We start from the raw sequence: 13769 nt of genomic DNA on the forward strand, positions 1-13769 counted from the left end.
ACCATTTATTAAGTGTTGATCGCTAAGAATTACATTACCTAAAGTTGTGTGAAACTCGTGTTATACCTTACAAGGGCTTTTGTTAACATTTTCTTTTGCATCAGTGATGAGAAAATTCATACATACGAAGGCATGCAAAACCTCAAAGTAAAACTCACCCAAATCCACAAATTTCTACTTGGAAAAAACATGAATTGTATGTGTATATATACACATAACAGAAGGACTCAGATTCACTCAAAAGGTTCATGGGTTTGGTCTGAGTTCAAATTTTAATGAAAAATGAAACCAGACAAATTTTGCGTGGCTTCATGTTTCATTGCAAATATTTTGTGCAGCTTGAACTTTATTTTAACTGCTGGGTGTTGTGAGAATTAATTCATTAATTTTTGGAAAGCTTTTTGCAAGTATTATCTAAACAATCAATATCTTTCCAGCCCTCAGGAATGTATTTTTCCTCTCCATTTATTTTGAAGCTTGTTTTATCACTTGCTACCTTATTACTATAAGGATGCACTATTAACCTTGCTCTGCAGCTTTAAGAGGGTTGTGTGGATTCTGTCACCTCAACCAGGAATTTCACAAATAAATCAGTGAGCACACATTGAGTCAGGTACAGAGCTTCTCAAATCTTTGATACTAAAGTTAGGGCCAGATCCCACTACCATTTAAGTCAATGGCAAAACTCATTTTTACTTTAATGGCAACAGGATTGGGACCTGTGACACCTAGATTATGGTCAAGTCACAGCAGGAAAGCTTCAGTGAGGAAGTAGTTAACTATAAAATGAAGGATATTGAAAGAATAAAGTGCTTTAAAAGACAGCTCAAATATTTTCTACTCTGAACATGCTAATATTTTGCATGAAATCCTACTGTCTTTTAAAAAAATACTACACTATTCTGTAGAAATGACCCAAAGCTTTTTCTAGGAGCACTACAGTGTTTTGTACTACTAATATAGCATTATATATATATATTTATAAAACACACACAACCATGTTAAAAGAACATTATTAAGGTTGCAAAGTCAAGCCTTCAGAAGTTAGGAAATGCTGCAATTAAATTTGCCTGTGCAACCTTAATTCATCCCCTTTGTGTGCATGCACTATGATACATCTTTTAATTACACAATCACATACTATGTTTTCCATAGGACCCATTTCTCATTCAGTGCCTGGATTGGACGGTGTTCCCTTAATAAGAAGCTGTTCAATATTTTGTTTTCTCCCTGTTGTTCAGTGATTAGCCCCAAGCATTATTTACTGCACGCTATTCAAACTCTGCTCTGAAAACAGAATTATTAATTTCCTAATTAACTTTTCTATGGTGTTTATCACTATAATATCTGAGTGCTTCACACACAATAATGAATTTATTACCACAACCCCCAGTAAGGTAAGGAGGTGGTTGTGAGTGTGACATTACCCAGAGTACAATCTGGACTGATAGACACCTGTGTCCGTTCAATTCTCCAACATGGGGTGTCTTTTACACTGCTTTACTGTGAGAGCAACCGCTCCTGGTCTACTCACACAGCTCCAGCATGTAAATCGCTCCCAGCTATATTGTAAGAGTGCTATAGCCAGTCACTCATGAATTACACTGTAGGGCCACACCAGCATGGGAGTGTGCCTGAGAGACCCAGAGCTAGGAACCGTTGACCAGTCACTACCCAGACCCAGGGGACTACCTCCTTTCTCTATCACTGTGGACAACACCACCATCCTGCCTGTCACTCAGGCCCAACAACTTTGACTTGGACCTCTCTCTAGGTCCTCACATCCAGGCTATATCTAAGGATATGTCTATGCTAGAAATGCTGCACCAGCCAGCTGTAGCTGAACCACTGCGGTTTAGACACTTACTACAGTGATGGAAGGGGTTCTTCTGTTGCTATTGTAAACTCACCGCTTCAAGAGGGGGTCAATCTAGTGGTGTAATAGGCATAACTATTGACAGGTTTCAGAGTAACAGCCATGTTAGTCTGTATTCGCAAAAAGAAAAGGAGTACTTGTGGCACCTTAGAGACTAACCAATTTATTTGAGCATGAGCTTTCGTGAGCTACAGCTCACTTCATCGGATGCATACCGTGGAAACTGCAGCAGACTTTATATACACACAGAGAATATGAAACAATACCTCCTCCCACCCCACTGTCCTGCTGGTAATAGCTTATCTAAAGTGATCATCAAGTTGGGCCATTTCCAGCACAAATCCAGGTTTTCTCACCCTCCACCCCCCCACACAAATTCACTCTCCTGCTGGTGATAGGCATAACTATGGCTCTCAGGAGGGGTAAATTTTTCACACCCCTGAGCAAAGTAGCTAGGTCAAACTAACTCTGTAGCATAGACCAGTCCTTGGTCTTGCAGCTTGTTTCTGCATAACAGCTCTAAAATATTGCCTTTCCTTCCATCCACACATCCAAAACCCTCAGGTAGGTTCTCATCAGTTCACATCTCAATTACTGCAACATCCTTTTTTCTGACCTTGGCAAATGCAATCTTGCTCCACGTGTCTTCATTCAGAATGTAACACTGCTGCAAAGATCATTTTCCTAGCCCATCACTTCAACCATGGGTGAAGGGGTCTCCAGTGATCCCCACACAAAACACAGGCAGGAAGGGGTTAAGAAATTTCATGGCCCACAGACAGCAAAAGCAACCCCAGCTGCTCAACTGTAAAAATGGTCAATTATGGAAAGACACGCCCACAATTGCTGCAGCTAATGAGGGCAAGCCCAAGAGTAAAGATGGGGAACAGCATGAGAAAGGGTGGAAGAGTTTTCTCCTTCTACAAGCTCCCTCTTCTCTAGCACATCAAACATAAATTGTCTGTCTTTGCTTTCAAGGCCCTTCATAGCCTATCCTGCTTCCACCTATTATCTCCTTCAGTATCAAAAGATTGACTCCTGCTTCTGATTGGTCCAAAATGGTTCCAATGCCCATTCCATTCCACTGTTAAAGTTTCAAACAGCCACTTTTGTGCATTCTCCCAGCCTGTGCCAATGTGGGGGAGAAACTCCCTGTAAACATCTGCAAAACTAACTCATTATTCTCTTTCAAAACCCTCCTTCAAACTGTCCTTTGCCATAAGGCCTATACAAAATTGAGAATGGGTAGGCTGCTGGAGTGCTGAGACCACTGCCTATCGTGCTGACCAATATCGTCTTATTGTTTCCTTGTACTCCCATCTGTCTGTATTCATCGGTTATCTCTCATCTTACACTTAGATTGTAAGACCTTGGGGGCAGGGACTGTTCGTCTCCTGAACTTGTATATTTACTAGCACAATGGGGTTCTGGTCCATGACTGGAGCTCCTAGGTCCTAGGATAATACAAATAATAAAGCATGGGGATCCAGCAGTTGGGTGTATTCGCAACAGACTGTTGTCTTTCCAGAGAGAGAGACTGGGCAGGTTGTGAAATTGAGATGACCATAACTCATCTGAGAGGAAGGGTGGCCCCGTGGCTACGGTGCAAACTGGAGGTTTGAGGGATCTGCGTTCAATTATTGGTTCCACCTTAGACTTATTGTGTGACCTTGGGCAAAGTCGCTTTGAGCTGGATTCTCAAAGGTATGTAAGGCTTCTAACTTCATTTGAAATAAATGGAAGTTAGAAGCCTAAATACGTGTGATGATCTGGACCTTTGTTGCTCTGTGTCTCAGTTTCCCCTTTGTAAAATGGGTATGAGTACCTCTGTAGTCTTAGGAGTGTTGTGGGGATACATACTCTAAAAGATTGTGCAGTGCCAGATATTACGGTAATAGAGGCTGTATAAAAGTACCATAGATCAAAATGGTAATGAATCTTGGTTTCACCAATGGAACAGCTAGCTAGCTCAGCAGCACCAAGGGTATGTCTACACTTGAAACTTAGTCATGTTTTAACACGTATTAATTAAACCTAGGCTGCCCAGGGTTAAACATGGGTAGCAACAAATGCTTTGTGTTGTGTCTGCTCTAGAACTGACTTATTTGGGTTAATTAATATGTTAAAAGAGGACTAAAAAGTCTAGTTTAGACCTACCACAAGAGTGATAGGGAACTTTAAAGGACATCTGCAGGAAGAAGGTCCAGGTGTAGAGAGATTAGTTTGAGAGACTATATTAATGGAGCCCCTCCACTCTGCCCAGGCAACAGTTGGAGGTGGTGCAGTAACGATGTCCTCACCATCTTTTATTCAGCAGAGCAGTGTTGCGATTTTACTGATGCACATTCTGACAGAAGCCCTGCTTTGTGACTGTGTGGGAGCCTACAATTGTAGCATAATAATTTGAACAAAATAATTTGAACAAAATAACTTGTGTTAGTCTTAGCTCCATTTTAAACACAGAAAAAAATCAATGCTGATCTTAAATGGAAAAAGATAAAAGCATCTTTATTTTCAAGCATTGTGCGAATATAACAAACAATGACTATGAAATTAGAAACTGATAGTACTTTTAATTGTTAATTTTTATAACTATGCTTATTATGCACTTGCTAATAAAGATCTCTTACCATGTAGGAATTTTGTGTTGTTGTGGTTAGTTTCTAATTCTTTGTATTCCACTGGCTTTTTGGACATTCTCAGCTGCACTTGAGTGATATTTATCTAGCAGCATAAGAATTGTGAAAAGCTTATGCTGTACTGCTCTGGAGGATGGACAGTTGCTTAATGGCAGTGCAGAGAACTCTATGTTCCCTGCATGTGGTGGAACTGGGTTCCAGACCAGCTCTACTTAGGCCAGTGTGGAGGAAGTACTGGGGGTTGGACAGGTGAGGAAGGGGGCATGGACTGTGATCTGGGTCAGGAATTCAAAGATCCTATGATCACAGAACTCTGCACATGTGGTGCAATGGAGTTGTGGAGTAATAGCCATGGAGGGCAGCAGAGCTGTCCCACATCCTGCTTGTGGGTTAAGTGGGGATTCCATCTCCTTCCAGTCCCTGCATAGTTTCCTTGCCCAAAGCCAATTTTCTCAGACTTTGTGGATGGTGTTGAATTTCATCCTTGTCATGGATTTGAGGACTTTATTTTGTTCATGCCATTGAAGGAATTCAGAACTTGCTACAAAATGACAGAGCTGTCCAGATCCTCTGGTGTTGGTCATCTTTTGTAATATACATCCCGCGCAGGTTACTGTGTGGGACACTGGGATGCAAGGAATTCAGGGTCTGTCTACACAAGTACAACCATGTTAGCAACATAGTAAAAACAAAGCTGTCCCCTAAACCAGCTACAAATATGATTCCAATTAGTAGCATCAACTGGATCTGAACTGTCTCCCCTAAGTAGGTTGGTTCTTTGACATGGTTGTATCTGTAGTGTAGACAGAGCCATAGATTACAGTATGTTCTTATTTTCTCCTGTGATCCTAGACACAAATCTTGCAAAATTGACAGCCTATTTTAATGAAATTAAAATCCAGGACATCCATGAACTGTGTAGGTTTTAATAGTGCTAAGATATAGCTGCTTTTGCATTCAGGGCTGAGAGTTCAAACCTTAAACCAGTTGGCATTACAGGATCTTGACATTACTGAGACAAGCTTTTCTCTTCTAGTTTACACATAGGAGAGATCTTAATTTCACCGATAGAAATTGTTAAAAGATAGGTAACAAAGGGTAGGAATAAATAGTCAGATTTCACAGCTGAGAGGGGTAAATAGTGGGGTCTCCCAAGGATCTGTACTGGGACCTGTGCTGTTCAACATGTTCATATATGATCTGGAAAAAGGGATAAACAGGGAGATGGCAAAGTTTGCAGACAATACAAAACTACTCAAGATAGATAAGTCCAAAACTAACTGTGAAGAGTTGCACTGGGATCTCACAGAACTGGGTGACTGGGCAACAAAAGGGCAGATGGAAATTCAATATAGATAAATGCAAAGTAATGCACATGGGAAAAACATAATCCCAACTATACATACAAAATGATGGGATCTAAATTAGCTCTTACCACTAAAGAAAGATCTTGGAGACACTGTGGATACTTCTCTGAAAACATCTGCTCAATGTGTAGCAGCAGTCAAAAAAGCCAACAGAATATTAGGAAAGGGATAGATAATAAAACAAAAAATATCATAATCCCACTATGTAAACCATGGTATGCCCACACCTTGAATACTGTATGCAGTTTTGGTCATCCAATCTAATATAAAGATATATTAGAACGGGAAAAAGGACAGAGAAGGGCAACAAAAATGATTAGGGGTATGGAAAGCTTCCATAAGAGGAAATGTTAAAAAGACTGGGACTGTTCATTTTAGAAAGGAGATGACTAAGGGGAGGAGATATGATAGAGGTCTATAAAATCATGAATGGTGTGGAGAAAGTGAATAAGGAAATGTTTCAGAGTAACAGCCGTATTAGTCTGTATTCGCAAAAAGAAAAGGAGTACTTGTGGCACCTTAGAGACTAACCAATTTATTTGAGCATAAGCTTTCATGAGCTACAGCTCACTTCATCGGATGCATTCCGTGGGCTTTGGATCAGCACCAGGATGTTTTATAGTACATTCTTAATCTCAGAATTATTCTAAACAATAAAAGAATGTGACTCACTTTTGGATTATAAGGTAGAAGACATAAAAACAGATGTGGTGATGCTTTTGAGACTCTCTCATATGACCGTCTCAAACAAACTAGGGAAATGCAACCTAGCTGGAGCTACTATAAGGTGGATGCATAAGTGGTTGGAAAACCATTCTCAGAGAGTAGTTATCTGTGGTTCACAGTCATGCTGGAAGGATGTAACGAGTAGGGTCCCGCAAGGATCAGTTTTGGGTCCGGTTCTGTTCAATATCTTCATCAATGATTTAGATAATGGCATAGAGAGTACACTTATAAAGTTTGCGGATGATACCAAGATGGAAGGGTTTGCAGTGCTTTGGAGGGTAGGATTAACATTCAGAAGGATCTGGACAACCTGGAGAAATGGTCTGAAGTAAATAGGATTAAATTCAATAAGGACAAATGCAAAGTACTCCATTTAGGAAGGAACAAATCAGTTGCAAAATGGGAAATGACTGCCTAGGAAGGAGTACTGTGGAAAGGGATCTGGGGGGGTCATAGTGGACCACAAGCTAAATATGATTCAACAGTTTAATGCTGTTGCAAAAACAAAAAGCGAACATCATTCTGGGATGGATTAGCCGGAGGGCTTTAAGCAAGACACAAGAAGTAATTCTTCCACTCTACTCCACACTGATTAGGCCTCAAATGGAGTATTGTGTCGAGTTCTGGGCGACACATTTCTGGAAAGATGTGGATAAATTGGAGAAAATCCAGAGAAGAGCAACAAAAATGATAAAAAGTCTAGAAAACATGACCTATGAAGGCAGATTGAAAGAAAAATGGGTTGGTTTAGTCTGGAGAAGAGAAGACAGAGGGGACATGATAATTTTCAAGTACATAAAAGGTTGTTACAAGGAGGAAGGAGAGAAATGTTCTTCTTAACCTCTGAGGATAGGACAAGAAGCAATGAGCTTATATTGCAGCAAGGGAGGTTTAGGTTGGACTTTAGGAAAAACTTCCCAACTGTCAGGGTGGTTAAGCACTGGAATAAATTGCCTAAGGAGGTTGTGGAAATTCCATCATTGGAGATTTTTAAAAGCAGGTTAGACAAACGTGTCAGGAAGGGTCTAGATCAATGGTTTTCAGATTTTTTTTTCCTGGCAACCCAGTTGAAGAAAATTTGTTGATGCCCATGATCCAACAGAGCTGGGGATGAGGGGTGGGGCCAGGAATGGAGGGGTTCAGAGTGTGAGAGGGGCTCTGAGCTGGGACAGGGGGTTGGGGTGCAAGAGGGGATCAGGGCTCTGCGCACGGGGTGCAAGCTCTGGGGTGGGGCCTGGGATGAGGGGTGCGGGGGGGGGGGTCAGGCCTGGGGCAGGGGATTGGAGTGTGGGGTTGGGGTGTGGGCTTACCTCCGGCAGCTCCCGGCGAGCGGCACAGCCAGGGTGCAGAGGCAGGCTTCCTGCCTGTCTTGGCACAGTGGACCATGCAGCACCCTGGAAGCGGCCAGCAGCAGGTCCGGCTCCTAGGCGGAGGCGCACAACCGGCTTGCGTGGCTCTCACCTGCAGGCACTGCCATCCCCAGCTCCCATTGACTGGGAACTGGCCAATGGGTGTGCAGAGCACCACGGTGCTCAGAGCGGGGACAGCACACAGAGCCCTGTGGGCTCCCCCCCCCCGAGCTAGGAGCCGGACCTGCTGCTGGCTGCTTCTGGGGCACAGCGCGGTGTCAGAACAGGTCGGGACTAGCCTGCCTTAGCCAGGCAGCACCGCCAATGGGACTTTTAACGGCCCGGTCGGTGGTGCTGACCAGAGCCGCCGCGACCCAGTGCCTTACATTCCGTGACCCAGTACTGAGTCACGACCTGAAGTTTGAAAACCACTGGAGCCTGCCTGCCTCCCTGTAGCCAACCAGTCTTTTAGCAGCCCAGTCAGCTATGGTGACCGTAGCCACCAGGGTCCCTTTTTGACTGGGCATTCCAGTCGACAACAGGATGCCTGGCAACCCTATGCCTTTGGGACCCCTTTATGATATCTCTAAGCAGAGTGCATTGGTGTAGATTATCTTCCTTTTGAAAGCCAACCAGAAGCTTCTGCTAGCACATAATGCAGAAACCCATGTTCTGAGTGGCATGGACCATTATGAGCACACCACACTAGTGTGCTCAAGTATCTCTGTTGGCCACCTATTCACTTCTGGATGCAGCTTAAGGCATGGGTTTAAAGTTTTTAAATGGGTTGGGTCTAGGGTTGCCAACCCTCCCGGATTGTACAGGAGTCCTAGATGCAGGGGCAGCCAGGAGATCTCTGCACACTGCCCCTGCCCTGGGCACCGACTCCACAGCTCCCATTGACTGGGAACCATGGGTAATGGGAGCTGCAGGGGCAGTGCCTGCAGGCAGGGGCAGTGTGTAGAGCTACCTGACCAACACTGTGCGTAGGAGCCAAACATGCCAGTCGTTTCCAGAAGCTGTCCAAGGTAAGCGCCACCCAGCTGGGCCTACACCCCCTCCCACACCCCAACCCCCTTCTACAACCCTGAGCCCGGATTGCAACCTCCTGCCCCTGGACCGCAACCCACTGCCCCAGCCCGGAGGCCCCCCCCACCCTACAAACCCCTCAGCCCCACCCCAGAGCCCACACCCCATCCTGCACCCCACCCCCTGCCTGGGGGACGTGGAGGGGGGCTGAGTGAGCAGGGCCTTGGAGAAGGGGCAGGGCAAGGGTGTTTGTGCGATTAGAAAGTTGGCAACCCTAGTTGGGTCCCAGATACTCGCTAAAGACCACCTCTCATCCTGTGGCAGCAGTGAAGGTTAATATCAGATATTTAGGGTCCAGCTGACAGTTCCCTATTCTGAACTTTAAAGGACTGGTAGGAAAAGCTCTCTAGAAGCCTTCCCCTTTGCAACTCTTCTTCCATACCATGCCTCAGAACCCACGTGGGGTAGTGTTAAGAAACAAAAGGAATGCATCTGAAAACACATGGTGCTTGATTGTCCCCTTGATGGCATGGATTTTATGATATCGTGACTCCAGTGAAGTCAGTGGAGTCACACTGAAGTAAAACTGGTGTAAGGGGGGGGGGCATGCATGGCAGGAGGGGAATCAAAACAAAACAGGCCCATTATCTTGATACTGACAACAAACTGGCTGCAGATTCTTCCTCTAGCAGCACCTTTCGGGTTGACTTTTTAGAAGCGTTATGTTATTTTTTATAACTGGCTATAGCTGTATTCATAATATCAGCAGGTGCTGAATTTATTTTTATATCTCAAGATTGGGCTGACAAGTGATTAAAAAAATGGCAATTATCGCCGATAGAACAAATAAATGTGTTTGTCTGAGCGATTGGCTGACCAAGAAGTAGGACTGAGGGGACTTGAAGGCTCTAAAGTTTTACATTGTTTTTTTTGAGTGCAGTCATGTAACAAATAAAATAAATCTACATTTGTAAGTTGCACTTTCACCATAAAGAGATTGCACTACAGTACTTGTATGAGGTGAATTGCAAAATACTATCATTTAACAGTATAATCAAAAATATAAAGTGAGCACTGTGCACTTTGTATTCTATGTAGAAAAAACATCCAAAAATATTTAATAACTTTCAAGTGTTATTCTATTGTTTAACAGTGCGATTAATTGCAATTAATTTTTTGTAATTGCGATTAATTTTTTTTAGTTAATTGTGGGATTAACTGTGATTAATCAACAGTTCACTTAGATGTAACAAGCTCAGTTTAATTTTCCATGCTGGAATATGAATAGCTGGAAGTGGATTGATATGACAGGGAGATAGCTGCTTTTACAGCAAGGCAATGACTGAAAGGATTTAAAAGATATGCCAAACCTTTGTGACTTTTGAAGGATTTGACATGTCTCTCTGAGCCTGCTTGTTATACCTGGGTGACACTCGGATATTGAACAAGGACTGGTACCACTGACCATTTGTAAAGGTAAGGTTAAGGGCAGCTAATTTGGAACTGAACCCAAAGAATTTGAATTGAGCAGTTTCCAAAGCAGGTGACCTAACTAAGCCACTTAAACTGTGAGGAAAGAATTGCCACTTACAGATGTGGCTGTAACAAGTGTCATGGGCCCAGTCCTGCATTTCTTGACCATTCAGAACTCTCATGAGAATTGAGTGGGGCTGTCCCCTTCCATCACATGGAAGTGGGCAGCCAAAAAAAACAAACAAACCCAGAAGCCATCAAGAACCAGGAAGTGCACTCAATCAAGTAAAAACACAAATATTAGAAAGCCAGGGAAGCACAGTTACAGCAATTCCTTCCACACCACCTTATCTCTGCCCCATGGAGATGGCAATAGGGACCAGGTATCTAAACAGAGCCCTCATCCATCCTCAATAAAGCCTGCTCTTTTCTCAGTGCCCACCATAATTTCAAATCACCACTCTTATTCACATACTCGCTAACCGTCACTGGGCTCTGGATAGCAGTATTGATCTGGAGAGCATTTGCAGCTGGCTGCCAGGCACCACTTTGCCACCACAGCAGGCCCAGAGCTAGAGCTCCGCACTTGGAGGAGGCTCGCATCCCCCCTCGGGATGCCAACAGCAAATAGGAGTATAACATTACCTTCCCACCACCACCGTCATTTTCTCTGTGCCCTCTATCATACTTCAGGGCCACAGCACCTGTATTTCCTCTGCCCCCACATGGTCCAGTAAGGGAACTCACCCTAGGTTCCTGGCTCCTCAGCTGTCACCTCTCTTGGGTAGAGAGACAGACACACTCTCTCTCTCCTCCCAAGCTGGGTTTTTCCAGGCTGCACAGTTCCCCACCTACACTGTGATATCCCTAGCACAGTCAGACTACCTAACCAGGCCAGCATCTACACTTTGCTTTCTCTTTGAAGGCTTATGAACAGCATAATTGCCAACAGTTACAAATTATGATTACACTTTATAAACAAGTACATTTATTCTTAAGGTGAAAGCATTACAGAGAAAACAATAAAAGTTCTTATATACATGCTACAAGCTTACCAGAGATCCCATAAGGCTGATTGGTGGTCTCAGCAGGCCAAAATCCTTCCAACCTTTTCCAGGAAGTATTGGAGCCCTCTTTGGGCAGAAGGTCTTGTGCCTGTGCTGATCAGAAAGAAGGTCCTGAGCCAGTTTAAACTCAAGCTGTTTATCCAAAAGTCCTTTGTCTGTTGGTCCCAGTTTGAACTAGTATATGCAAGTCTCTCCAGGTGGTGGGAGCTCTCTGGAGGTGTTACAACCTGAGTGAGTCTGCCTAAACCCCCCCCCCCCATCACTGTTCTTAGTTTCTGGAGGAGCTGTAATCACCTGCCCGCATGGAATTACATATACTCTCTGGCCTACAATACAGTATGATCTCCCAAAGATAATCACACCCCACACAACTCCAAGTCTGCATTCCCAGTCATATACTCCCAGGGTCCCTCACTGTGCTATTCACAAAGCAAGATGAATACAACAAAAGGGCGGGGAGTCTCTGGTGCTGTTTCTGTTGTTACAGAGTATTGCTTTGAGTCTCTCTCTGTGTGAGAAGTTGTTATTACAAAGAATTGCTTTGAGAACAGACTCTGTCTTAGAATGTACTAACACAATTAGCAGCTTGCAAGTTTCACACATAGAGGGAGACAAACAGTATGAAAAACCAAGAGACCTCTTAATTAGTAATACCCTGGAATTTAAACTATGGGGAATCAAACTCATTTTTGATTTTAATACAGAACTTCTTTAATATGATCCAACAGCGGTGGCTGAAGCCCCGGGCCCTTTAAATTGCCCTTGAGCCCCGGGGCTCCCAGCCACCTCTGCAGCTAGGAGCTCGGGGGTGATTTAAAGGCCCCAGGGCTCCCAGCCGCAGCCGGAGCCCCTGGGCCTTTAAATCTTTAAAGGCCCTGCCTCTTCTGGTTGAGGCCATGCCTCTTCCGATTGAGGTAACACCCTCACTCAGGGCTCCAGCGTACCAGTAAGTCCTTTAAGTTACTTTCACCCCTGAACACTCAACCTGTAGAACTCATTGCCAGGGGATGTTCTGAAGGCCAGAAGTATAACTGTATAAAAAAAGAATTAGTTAATTTCATGAATGATAGGTCTATCAGTGGATATTAGCTGAGATGGTCAGAGATGCAACCCTATGCTCTGGGTGTCCCTAAACCAGTGCTGAATTTGTAATGAAAGAGATGCCAGGGCTCAAGCAATTATTTTACACTCATAAATGATGCAGCAAACCCAGAGGTGCCAGGGCTATGAACTGTCAAGCCTCGAGGTGCCAGGCCTCAGCCCTGGCACAAATTAAGCACTGCCCTAAACCTTTGTCAGAAGCTGGGACTAGACAACAAGGGGTTGATTGCTCGACTGCCTGTTCTATTAATTTCCTCTGAAGCATCTGACACTAGCCACTGTCAGAAGACAGGCTACTGGGCTAGATGAACCATAGGTCTGATCCAGGATGGCCATTCTTACGTTCTTAATGAGATACTTGGTGGGAAAAAGGATTCTAATATTATTTTAATGATCCCACTAGCTCAGTCACTGGTTTGGGAGTCAATCATCTTAAAAAACATTGAGATAGCACTGTGGTGGGCTCAGAGCCACAAAGGTATTTAGGCTCCTCATTTCCACTGCAATCAGAGAAAGTTGGGAGCCTAAATACTTTGTGGATCTGGGCCATATAGCTTAGATGATTGCAACTCTTTTATTAGGGTCCTTCAGCAGCGATCATACATTGGGTAAAATTACTTGAAAATACCTTCACCAAGATTTCAACATAGAGTGAAATGCCTTCTGATATTTCACCTTTATAGAAGCTGAGTTTTTTATTAGTGACTAGGACACTTCATAGACTTACTACACGTTACTGAATTTATTCCCCCCCCCTCCATCTCCCTCCTTTGTTTTCATGATGCTGGTGCAATCTGTGTAATGTAATAGCCCAAAATACCAACCAGTATGATGCATTTGCAACCTTTCTTTTTGCTTTACAGAAATTCTGAAGGATACAACCTCCTGTCCTGCTCCTTTGAGAGTGCTGTGGCATCACAGAAAAAAAGAGAACAATATATATAATGGTTTTATACTGCTGCCTATCACTGTAATATGAGTGCCTTCCATGTAAAAGTGGTTAGCAATAATGAAGATCCTAGTAGACTTCATGGAGCCTCTGATTCTTCTCCCTTTTCTGCAGAATGCTATCTGATGTTCAAAATAAGAGATTGCTTGTTGTTGCACAGCAGTCCTCAACGTCTGGACAAGTTTTTCACACT

The sequence above is a fragment of the Caretta caretta genome, chromosome 1 (genome assembly GCF_965140235.1).
Source record: "Caretta caretta isolate rCarCar2 chromosome 1, rCarCar1.hap1, whole genome shotgun sequence".
Lineage (NCBI taxonomy): Eukaryota > Metazoa > Chordata > Testudines > Cheloniidae > Caretta > Caretta caretta.